At 40.0% G+C, this 12638-nt stretch overlaps 1 pseudogene; it reads right to left on the bottom strand.

Moving 5' to 3' along the window:
• Positions 1 to 10090: 10090 nt before the first annotated feature.
• Positions 10091 to 12384, bottom strand: LOC110291907 (annotated as a pseudogene).
• Between the last annotated feature and the right edge of the window lie 254 nt (positions 12385 to 12638).

Genomic DNA, 12638 nt, shown 5'->3' with positions numbered 1-12638 from the left:
AGCAGATGCTGGCGAGGATGTGGAGAAAGGGGAACACTCCTTCATTGTTGGTGGGATTGCAAGCTTGTACAACCACTCTGGAAATCAGTTTGGTGGTCTTTGTGTTTCTTATTCTGTGTAGTTTGCTCAGCCTTGACTGGAAGGGTTTAATGAAGATATCTTATTTAGAATTGGGTGTTCCAAGGTCTCTCACTCTCTGCTCATTGTCCAGATGTGGGTTTCTGTATTTGTTTCTACCTGGTATAGGATGTCTTACTACAATCCATACATACAGACACTAAATATTATTTTTCATTTCACATACAAGGAACTGCATAATGTATAGGTTTAGTAACTGGTCTGAAACTGTGCATTATTAATTATGATTAATTATGGTTAATTGAGGCAAGTTGATTCAATAACATGTACCATTTATCAGTCCTCAGAAATCTATAATATGCTCAGTGGATATACCATAAATATACCTCAGAGTATACCTATATTGTACAGTACATCTATAGGGTCAAAGGTGACATGGTTGAGGAACTCATAAGATGTATATAGGAGCTGAGAGTGGTGAAAACTACAAATAATGATCCTATTAGGCACAAATAAATAAATATGCTTGTGGGGCAGTGGACGATGGAAGAAAGCCTGGTAAGGTTGAGTTAGGGCTTGAAGCCACAGAGACCCAGAAGGGATGGTAGGAGCTTTGCCTGCTCCCAAATCCAGGCCCCTGTCACATAGCCACACCACCTCATAGAGAGAATTGTCACTACCAGTCACATAGGGGCTATGTCCACAGTCCCTCCTCATGTAGATGAGGCATCTCAATCCAAGATAATAGAAAGCACTTATTACAAGACCCATCCCACCCCCAAACTGTATATAATATTCTATGCAGAAGGAATAAAGGTGTGTGAGAATTATTCCATCATCTGAGAGCATCTGTCACGAGACTCATAATACTGCCAGGGAGAGCTGTAAGACAGTAACACAGCTCTCTCAAAGCTTTTGCCACCTGAAGTTCCCATTCACTCCACTCATTTACTAGCCAGCCCTCAGCTTGGCTCAGCTCACCACAGCCAGTGCAGCCAGTGTCTTGAGGCAACAAGGGCTCCCAGGGCAGCAGCATCATAGCAGGAGATAGCAGTAGTGGCAGCAGCAGTAGAGACAGCAGGAGGCACTCCCCCCCCAACCCCCATGCCCGCCATTCCCTGCCTCCACCTCCCTGTTCATGCTCTTTCTTCTTCCCTTGAACTCTCCTACCAGGCCAGACCAGAGATCTCTGTGGATAGCCTCTTGGTCACACACAGGCACACACACACTTAACAAAAACAAACAAACAAACAAACAAACAAACAAACAAACAAAAAAGATTTCAGACAGAGAAACCCTGAGACAATATGGGAACTAATATCAACCAGATTCAGTGGGTTGGAAACAAATCAAGGGGCAGACAGGAGGACCAGGTGTATATTTAAGTAAGTTAACACATCTCCTGAGAACCATGAGACATCTTTGCAGCATCTGAAGAGCTGGAAGAAGATCATGGGTTTTGTTGTTGTCCTTTCTGTTTTAGTTTTCCCCAGCAGTTTATAAGTTACTGACAGAGTGGGTAGTATCTAGAAATAAAATAGGAGGCAGCCAATAATTCAGTGTTACTTTCTTGTTTGATGAACTTGAATCTATGGCACATGCCATTTAAGAGAAAAAGTATTTATTTATTTTTAGCCAACTAGAGTTGAGCCTAAATAATCAGTGTATCAGAGAGACTTAGTTGGTTTCCAAAAATCTAGAATAATGTTCTTTCCTTTGCCTTTAGCAGAATAAGAGGAAGCCATGAAATGCACAATGCTGAGATGATGAAAATCCTTGCTCCGTGCTCTCTTAAGTATATATAATTGTAGGTCATTCTGAAATCCTGTGCTCCCTATTATAGCTTCATTTTTTGAGCAAACATTTGAGCTCTGACTTCCACAGACATCTCTGATATTACTTATTTTGCTGGATATACTTCCTGTTCTCAATTCCCCTCCTTTTCCCTAAGGGAGGAAGTAGTGAAATCTGAAAGGCCACCTAAGTTGGCAGAAAAAAAAATGGTACTCCAATATTTAACAATGAAGATAAATCTTTGGAAAGGCTACATGGAAACATATTTATCAAATTTAACAGGAGGTAAATATTTAAGCATTCTTTCTTTCATTTTAGTATGATGCAGTGATGTTACGTTTTATTTCATTTTCTTTCCAATAACTGTTTCACCCTGAGAGCAGTGTTCTCTCTCTGAGGGCCAGACACTGACATTTCTGTGGACTTAATCTATATGTTCGAGGACACACCAAAGGTTAAGTAAATTCCATTTTTAATGCCATGATCACTAAATTGGAAATGTTAGCAGATTTAAGTTTTGACAACTCTGGCCCTTCATCTTGAATAAAGATTCCATATTGTAAAATATCAGATGCTGCAAGCTATAAATGGGCTTTTCTTTCTTTCTTTTTCAGATTTTCTTGTTACTTAATGGTGTAGTCACTCACTGCCTGTGGACTCTATCCAGTCTTCCAGGCAACAGTCATGCTGCACTGCTAGCTCTCTCTCTCTCTCTCTCTCTCTCTCTCTCTCTCTCTCTCTCTCTCTTTCATTAATTAATTTACTTGTTCACTTTGCACTCCATTGCAGCCCCCACTCCTCCCAGTCCTTCCAACACACAGCACCACCTCAATTCCTTCCACCTCCCTTTGGTACCAATCCACCCTGGCAAATCAAGTCGGTGTAGGACTAGGCACATCTTTTCCCACTAAGGCCTAAGAAGTCATCCTAGTTAAGGAAACAGATTCCACAGACAGGCAACAGAGTTTAAAATATCCACAGGTTATTTTTATTATTATTAATTTTTGTCACATGCATACATGTATATGCTTGTACATATTGTTCCTAATCTCAAAATTAAACATGCAGTAAGTTAGCTAAACTGCTCTACTTTTTAAAGATATAGTTAGGACAATCTATTTGAATTTTACAACTTACCTTAGCAATCAAGTTTACTTCTGTGATCTTTTTGTCCTATCAGAGCCAAGTTGTTGTCTACAGTTAGTGAGTCTTATGCTTTCTTTTCTGCTGAATGGTTGTGTAAGGGCAGAAAAATGAAAGCAAACGTAATCAAAAAGTAAAAGCACTCACTACAATTGAGCATCAGTGACAAGTCCAGAGTACATCCGATGAACAGAAAATGCTGTTTTGCTGTTAACATCTGGATATTTCTATTTATAGAAAGATGCCACAAGTTAAACACAGAAGACTATGGCACATGAATCCAATAAAATTTGGAATGTATAGCTGCCTGCAATATAAGAGGATTTTTACCCAATATATTTGCCAAAAATCCATATCAAGAGTAAATTGTTCTGTATAGTTGACAATCAAATTCTTCATAACCGGTATTCTTGCATAAATTAATAGAATCCCTGAAGTGTTCTGTATGTTTCAAAGTCAATACTGCTGAAGCTTAAAATTTACATGTGATAAGCAGGATGATATTTCTTAATAATGACCTAAATAAAAGGAAATTATGTGAAGATTTTGAATTAAATGCTTCCATGCTGAGTGGCTCAGCTTAAATTATTCTTGTCTCTAGATGGCATGATTCCCATTGTCCATATTTCTCTACAGGTTGAAGAAAGTACCAAACACATCTAAAAATATTCTTGGTTTCCCTACAGTGAATGACTGCAATTGTTTGCTGTAAAGATTGTACCGGATAACATGCCTCACTGAGATAGCTGTCATAACTCATGGGCTCAGAGTAAGTTGAAGAGCCCTCCCTCCTTGGAACATTTTACCCATCCAGAAGAAAATCCACAATTCCTCTTTCATTTCTAAACACTTTCACAGAATTTAGTGCATTATATCCTCAATATTCCTTCTGTCCCCTGACTAACAAACATAAGGACCTAACACACACTTTATTGCACAAATATGTATGCCATACTAATGAGGAAACAGACCATATGTATGATGTGTGGTCTGTTTAACATATAATTTTACTCCAATCTTTGTCTCTGTTTCTCCTCCCATGGGTATTTTGATCCCCCTTCTAAGAAGGACTGAAGTATCACTGTCCACCTGAGTATGCATCCCATACATAATCACCAAACCCATACACTATTGTAGATGCCAACAAGTGCTTACTGAGAGGAACCTAATACAGCTGTCACCTGAGAAACTCTGCCAGTGCCTGACAAATACAGAAGTAGATGCTCACAGCCTTGGACAGAGCACAGGGTCCCCAATAAAAGAGCTAGAGAAAGTACCCAAAGAGTTGAAGGGGTTTGCAGCCCCACAGGAGGAACAACAATATGAAACAACCAGTACCCCCAGAGCTCCCAGGGACTAAACCACCAACCAAAGAGTACACATGGAGGAACCCTTGACTCCAGCTGCATATGTAGCACAGGATAGACTTGTGGGACATCAGTGAGAGGAGAATCCCTCAGTCTTGTGAAGGTTCAATGCCCCAGTTTAGGGGAAGGCCAGGACAGGGAAGAGGGAATGGGTGGGTTAGTGAGCAGGGGGAGAGGAATGGGATGGGATATTTTGGGAGGAAATGAGGAAAGGGGATAAAATTTGAAATGTAAATAAAGAAAATATCTAATAAAAATCAAAACAATATAATTTTACGTTGACCGTCATGACTAAAATGGAAGGTAAACCATGAAAGATAAATTATGTTAAAATTTTGTTTTATTTGATATTATCTTTTTTTTTACTTCGTTGCATATCTGCTTCTTTAAAATTTTTTTGATATTTTCTTCATTTATATTTCAAATGATATCCCAAAAGTCCCCTATACCCTCCCCTCCCCTGTTCCCCAACCCACATACTCCCACTTCCTGGCCCTGACATTCCCCTGCAACCAGGGCATGCTGGGTGATCTAAGATATTTAACAGTTATATAAAAATTTGTATTTAACAGCTATTATCTGTCAATTATGGAAGTAGATAGCAGAGATATTGGTATGAAAGCCAATATACTTCCCCTTAAGGAAATTATAATTGAATAAAAGAAACTTGCTATCAGAAATTTTCAAATTATTGAAAATGAATTTAATGTATATATTATTTATCTTTATTAAATAACACTGATATATAGAAAACAATATATGACTCTGGTAACGTTCAAAGAACCAGAACTACAATTATGTTAATAACTTTTATTTTATTTATTTATTTATTTATCTATCTATTTATTTATTTATTTTTATTTATTTTTGGAAAGCAAGTTTACAATTTTTTTCCCTTTGGAAAACATATTTTATTTTTATTTTATTTTTTTTAGATATTTTCTTCATTTACATTTCAAATGCTATTCCAAAAGTCCCCTATACCCTCCCCCTGCCCTGCTCCACTCAGTGGATACTCATTCTCACTTCTTGGCCCTGCTTTCCCCTGTACGGGGGTATATAAAGTTTGCTAGACCAAGGGGCCGCTCTTCCCAATGATGGCCAACTAGGCCATCTTCTGCTACATATGCAGCTAGAGACATGATGAATTTATGAAATTCTTGGTCAAATATATGTATCTGGAGGATATCATCCTGAGTGAGGTAACCCAAACACAAAAGAAGTCATTTGATATGCACTCACTGATAAGTGGATATTAGCCCAGAAACCTAGAATACCCAAGATACAACTTCCAACACACAAGAAAATCAAGAGGAAGATCAACTTGTGGCTACTTCATTCCTCCCTAGAATAGGGAACAAAATATCCATGGAAGGAGTTGCAGAGACAAAGTTTGGAGCTAAGACGAAAGGATGGACCATCTAGAGACTGCCCCACCTGGGAGTCTATCCCATAATCAGCTACCAAATGCAGACACTATTGCAAATGCCAGCAAGATTTTGCTAAAAGGACCCTGATATAGCTGTCTCCTGTGAGGCTTTGCCAGTGCCTGGCAAATACAGAAGTGAATGCTCACAGTCATCTATAGGATGGAACACAAGGGCCCCAATATAGGAGCTAGAGAATGTACCCAAGAGCTGAATGGGTCTGCAACGCTATAGGTGGAACAAGTTTACATTTTTTTATTAAGAGCACTCAATTTTTTCATAGCCATTATCTAAAGCTTCACTTCTAGGAATCTTTAATAAGTCATTTGTAACAGGCATTCAGAAGGAAATAGGCAAATACATAGTAACTGGGAAATATCAAACACACTGTGACACATATATTCATTAGATTATTATATGGCAACTACAAATAGTTCAAACATCTGTTAACACTGTAATTGCTTGCGACATATTAACAAGTAAAATAGGCTGAATACTGAGTATACACAATATAGTCATTTGTTAGAAAACAAACAAAAATATCAGCAGTGGCTGTATTTTGGATGCAAAATTAGTACTGATTTCTAAATTGTCAGCTTTATGTTCTTACATATTTTCTACTTTTCATAGAGAACATATAGTGCTATAATCAAGGAAACTCTTAAGGAAATTTGAACAAATTATTTCCACACATTCAGACAGGAACCAATTTTATATACTAAAAGTCACAAACCATTGAGCCAGTGTATTAATTTTTTAAAACCAAACTAAGCAGAACCTGGAGAATCCAAACAGTAACATGAACTATATCTGTTCTAAACATACAACCTGAAATGTGGCTCATGATGATCCCAGCATTTAAGAGGTAGAGAGTCTATGGGATGCATCCCCAGGTGGGGCAGTCTCTGGATGGTCCTTCCTTCAGTCTCTGCCCCGAACTTTGTCTCTGTCACTCCTTCCATGGGTATTTTGTTTCCCCTTCTAAGAAGGATTGAAGTATTAACTGTTTGGTATTCCTTCTTGAGTTTCATGTGTTTTACAAATTGTATCTTGGGTATTCTGAGCTTTTGGGCTAAAGCTTATCAGTGAGTGCATGTCATGTGTGTTCTTTTGTGATTGGGTTACCTCACTCAAGATGATATCCTCTCCAGAACCATCCATTTGTCTAAGAATTTCATAAATTCATTGTTTTTAATAGCTGCATAGTACTCCATTGTGTAAATGTGCCACATTTTCTGTATCCATTCCTCTGTTGAAGGACATCTGGGTTCTTTCCAGCTTCTGGCTATTATAAATAAGGCTGCTATGAACATAGTGGAGCATGTGTCCTTATTAGAAGTTGGAGCATCTTCTGGGTATATGCCCAGGAGTGGTATTGATGGATCTTCCAGTAGTACTATGTCCAATTTTCTGAGAAACCACCAAACTGATTTCCAGAGTAGTTGTACCAGCACCATACCCAGCAACTATTGCAGATGCCAATGAGATTTTGCTGACAGGAACCTGATATAGCTTTCTCCCGAGAGGCTCTGCCAGTGCCTGGCAAGTACCGAAGTAGATGTTCACAGTCATCCATTGGACAGAGCACAGGGTCCCTGATGAATGAGCTAGAGAAAGTACCCAAGGAGCTGAAGGGGTTCAAATCCTCATAGGAGGAACAACAAATGAACTAACCTGTACCCTCAGAGCTCCATGGGACTAAACCATCAATCAAAGAAAACACATTATGGGGCTTGTGTCTCTATCTGCATATATAGGAGAGGATGGCCTAGATGGTCATCAATGGGAGGAGAGGCTTTGTGAAGGTTCTATGTCCCAGTATAGGGGAATGCCAGGACCAGGAATGGGAGTGGATGGGTTGGAAAGCAAAGGGAGGGGGGAGAAGATAGGGGATTTTTTTGGAGAGGAAACAAGGAAAAAAGATAATATTTGAAATATAAATAAAATATCTAATTAAAAAAGAAGAGATTTACAATAAAATAATTATATTAGGGGAGGGGGGGAAGAGGTAGAGAGTCAAGTGAATCTGTGAGCTCCAGGCCAGCCTGCCTATACAAGTTCCAGGACACTCAGGCTTATACAGAGAAACCTTGTCATAAGAAAGGAAGGCAGGCAGGGAGGGAGAAGGTGAGAGAGGGAGGGAAGGGAAGAGAAGGGAAGGGAAGGGAAGGGAAGGGGAAGGGGAAGAGGGTGGATGGATGGATGGATGGATGGATGGATGGATGGATGGGTGGGGCCAGGGGCTTTGGGAGGGGGCTGAAGCAGAAGAGTAGCTACAAGTTCAAGTACAGTCTAGTCTACATAGCAAGTTCAGGCAAGCCAGGGCTACACTGTGGGACCTTGCTCAAAACAAATAAACCTTAAAGCAGGCATGATGGGACAGGTAGGCCGACTTTGAGATTGTGAGTTTGAAGACAGTCTGGAGAACTTTAAAACAAAACAAAACCAACTCTATAGAATTATAAATTTTATGTAGTCTGACTAAAAAAGTTTAGATTACTAAATATATTAAAATAAATTATAATTGGGCATAATAGTTAAGTTTTTATGGGTATTTTGTTTAAAAATAACATTGGTAAATTCTAATATTCCTAACCCTATAATGCAAACCACGAGAAGAAAAATGTTAACTCTTTTCATGTCTTGTAGTAATAAAACTAACCTTTTTTTGTGGTGATTGAGAGCAAAACAACAAACTGACTTGAGACACTGCTGGTCCATTGGCAGAGCACAGTCTGCAAATTTCCTAATTTTCCCACCCACGTTCATAAAATAAAATCACTTTCCTCCCTCATTCTCCATGGAACTCTTGCCAGGTGATTATTCTTCTTCCTGTCATCCAGCTCTTCTGTCCATACTCACCCTAATTTCTATAGCTGACATTTTCAACTATTACCCCCATTAATACAAAAATCCTGGATGGACGCTGCCAGCATGGCACTCGCTCCTTTAACACAAATGCCACAACAATCTCCTATCTTAGTTCCTCTACTTTGCCTAAGAGAAAAGAATAATTCTAAATTTCTCTGCAAAGCATTTAAGGCCCTCCATAACTGATTTCTTGGTACTCTCCATTCTATGTCACATTTTGTGCTTCCTTTTTTTCCACTTCTTCCCTTGGGATGTCCAGGGACTGCTGGACATCATGAGGGGAAGGAAGGATGGAGCGGAGCCAAATTCCACAGTATGCCAAGCAGGGAAGGATGTACTGAAGCCCAGTTCTGCAGTCTGATTTTTCCTTTACACACGAGGCAGAAAAGGATAAAGCAAAGTCCACAGCAGGATCCAGGTCTGGCAGTGAATGCTGGGGGAAGGGCTTCTCTGAAGATTTCAGTGTTGCAACTTATAGAAAACAGCTTTCTTATCTTAGACAGTAGTCAATCAAACAGCTTGTGTGCATATACTTTATTCAGGGTGAATCAAGGGCTATATATATATTGATCCTGGAGAGTGGGAAGGGGTTCTTCTTAAGGTGAAGTTTCATAAGCTGAAGTTTAAGGTTCAGGGGATACCTTGTTTGCATGGAAAGACATTCCTAGAAATTAAATCTGTAATTTCCTCCAGAAAATTCCTCCATGACCTTCCTCAGGTAGAAGATTGGGATCAGATTCCCCATATCAGGTGGAGAAGAGGAAATCCACTATGAAAAGGGAATCTTCCATTTTGCACTAACAAAGCTCTGGAAAGCTATCCGGGCATGGCAGACTTAGTAGTGCTGTGTAACACTTTATTCTTAAATTCTATTCGCATCTATCTTCATTGTCTGTCTTCTTCAAGTCTCTAAATTTGTTCACTCTGCCTGTTAACTCTTTGTAGAATCCATTTGGGCTTCTTTTTTTTTTTTTTTTTTTTTTTGCCAAGTTCTCATTCTGTGGCCTCAATTAAATGACCCTCAGCCTCTCAGAATGCTGAATTACATATATGAGACACTATATCAGGATCTATTATCTTAATATCTAAACTAATTATTTTGCTGCCCATGCTTCCTCTGCCCAATCCCAGCCTGAACTTCTTGGTCCATTCATCCCACTCTAAGCCTAGGATAGGTACTTATATAAGTATTCTACATTTTTCCCATAAATGAATCATTTCTAAATTTATCAAGTATCTCAAAATGGAATAGAAGCTCTTTACTAGATAAAAATGTCTTATTTCTACAATATGGCTTACATACACAATGTTCTGTCAATTTAAGAAATGACCTTGAAGCACCATGATACAACCAAGAGAAACACTAGAGGTTCCTAGTCCCAGAACAAAAGATGCTACTGCACTGGCAGCTCAATATACAGAGTTTTTCTTCAGCTGTTTTTGATGCTTTCTGGAGAGGCACTTCTGATTGCTCTATAAGATAGAGAGATCAGATCTTGTGGAAGAGTGATTCCCTACACTTTCTGCTTTTATGGGCATAATGATATGGCCTAGTTTGGTGCCAACCTTGGGAACTGTCAGCTTTTGGAAGGCCCTCGGTGTTCTGGATAGTCCTTTTAAATTGCTGGTGGTGGGCAAATGGGTGTAGAACCACTTGCACCCGATTAGCAGCTGCAGGGATGTTGCTCTTCTCATTGATAATCACATATGGTAAATTCTTGTCTTTTCTTGCAGAGCTTTCAGGATCTTTAATAAGAAAACAGCACCTTTTCTTAGCGCTGGGCTTCAGGCCCATACCAACCAACTCTCCCCATCCAGGCAATGACAGGTCTAAGTCCTTTGGATTATTTGCCTCTGTAGCTTCCCTTTTCTCTTTTAAGAACTCTATTATGACATCATTCCCAGCAAAAGCTTCCTTTATTAGCTGCTTGTGATCTGTCTCCACTTCATCTTCCTACTCCTGTAGTGTGGGCACTGCCAAAGACTTCACAGGAGGTGGTGTAATTAGGAGGGTCGGTAGATCTGCCATTTGTTCCTTCTTTTTCTTTCCTCCAATGGCATCTGAAACTACCTGGAAGGGGTTCATCTCTTTCCACTCCCCTTTCAACAAAAGTCAGGAAAGCCCTGTTTTGGATAATGTCTCTCTTTGCCCAACTCTCCTTGTTGTTCCACAACATGTGCTCTCTCTATCCTTTGAAGCACCACGAGCTTCCCTAAGGGAAGATCCTCTCTCTGGATATGGAGAGCAGTTTCCACTGAACTCACTTTTTGACTCTCAGATTGATGGCTTTCCTTGTTAAGTTTCTGTATTCTCGACTCAGATAATAAAGCTGCTGGCTATTAGAGTCTTTTATTTCTTGGTCACCCATTGGCTTAGCATTGTTGGGATCAACTCTTTTTTTCTTTCAACATAAGTTCTCTGCCACTGGTCCTTCATCTCCCTCACTCTCAGAAGACACATGGGCCACCAATTCAGGTATCTGTTCAGGGTCTGTCTTGATCTCATTCCCTTGTGCATTGCTACTGTAACTGCTAAGCATACAGGGATTTATACCATCTGCAATTCATCTGTAGGTCATCCATTCCATTGGAGACAGGGACTCTTCCTGATTCTGTGCAATCATACTCTTCCTCACTCTCTGAAACTACCCAGAGTTTTAGTGTCAGTTCTCTGCTCTTAGCTACTTGTTCTTGCATAGCTTTTCAAGCCTCCAGGTCATATTTAGCCATAATTGCCCTTGACTTTGCCCATTTCCCATTGCTGTGGTGCTTAAAGCTCACATGTTCTGTCATTCTGGCCTTCACGTGTTACCCAGTTCTTGCAATGCAGCATTCAGGCAGTCCTGCCACAACTGTTCAACCTCTTTTAAGAGTTCCTTGGTCTTTCCTTTCTTTAGAACTCTGTGATACTTTTGCTCTTGATTTTCTTCTCTCTTCAAGCTCTTGCATCATAATAGGACTGCTCTGAAGCTCTGCTTGGTGTATCTTGGCTTATTCCAGGCTCATGGTTTTGACAGAGGCTGTTTCCATAGGAGTCAATAAAGGGTCTGTTACTGGTTGCTTGTTCTTATGAAGGAGGTTAAAAGCTTCTTGTTTTCCAATCAGTGAATTACATTTTCAATGGTAGCAACAGTTGGTAGCTCATTCTCTATGGAAAAGCAAAAACCAAAAAACAACTGCTCTGCTTGTTGGTTCTTCAGAAAGACAAGATCCCACTTGGAGAGCATTTGTGAGGTTTTGCTTCCCTGAAGATTCAGTCAGCCTCTTTGTTGTTAAGGGGTGTGGTCAGAGTCTTTGACTTGACTCTATGCAGTTGTTTATTCACAGCAGCCAACTAAGATAATGCTGTAGCAGACCCAATCAATTCGGAGAGGACCCATCTTTCACTTGACCCTTCAGAAGTGACATTGAACTCTGACAGCATTGGACTAGCCTCAGATCACTATGCCAACTTCCATTTATTTTTTCTACCAAGGGAGCTGACTGCTTACAGGAGCTTTTGACAGTTTTGTTCTCCATCACTGTCCTTCTCATCTTTACTGGTACTCAATGGGTAGTCTGGCAAATCCACTAGCTCTTCCTGCTGGCTCAAAGCCAGAAGGTCGGCCTCATCCCTGGCTGTGTTCATGGTACCAGCCTGCTTCCTCTCACAGGGCTTGTAAGCTCTCGAAGAAACATCTGTTTTCACTCATCTTTGGCTTCATCTATTTACTAAACTCTGTCTCTAAGATTTTTTTCTAAGAATCGTATTTATTGAGATGTCAAGTTTTACATACACGGATGGTAATCCACTCAGCAACCCCAAGTTGGTGATATGCCACTCAGGAGGGTAAGGCAGATGGATCTCAAGTTTAAGGCCAACCTCACAGCAAGTTCAAAGCTGGCTTTGAGTAAACAGCAAGACCAGAGCCGCTCCCTCCCAATGCCACCCCCTCAGGACCCTGATGCAGCTGCTGGG

Source organism: Mus caroli, chromosome 3 (assembly GCF_900094665.2).
Source record: "Mus caroli chromosome 3, CAROLI_EIJ_v1.1, whole genome shotgun sequence".
In the NCBI taxonomy this organism is placed as follows: domain Eukaryota; kingdom Metazoa; phylum Chordata; class Mammalia; order Rodentia; family Muridae; genus Mus; species Mus caroli.
This window is presented reverse-complemented; position numbering and strand designations above follow the sequence as displayed.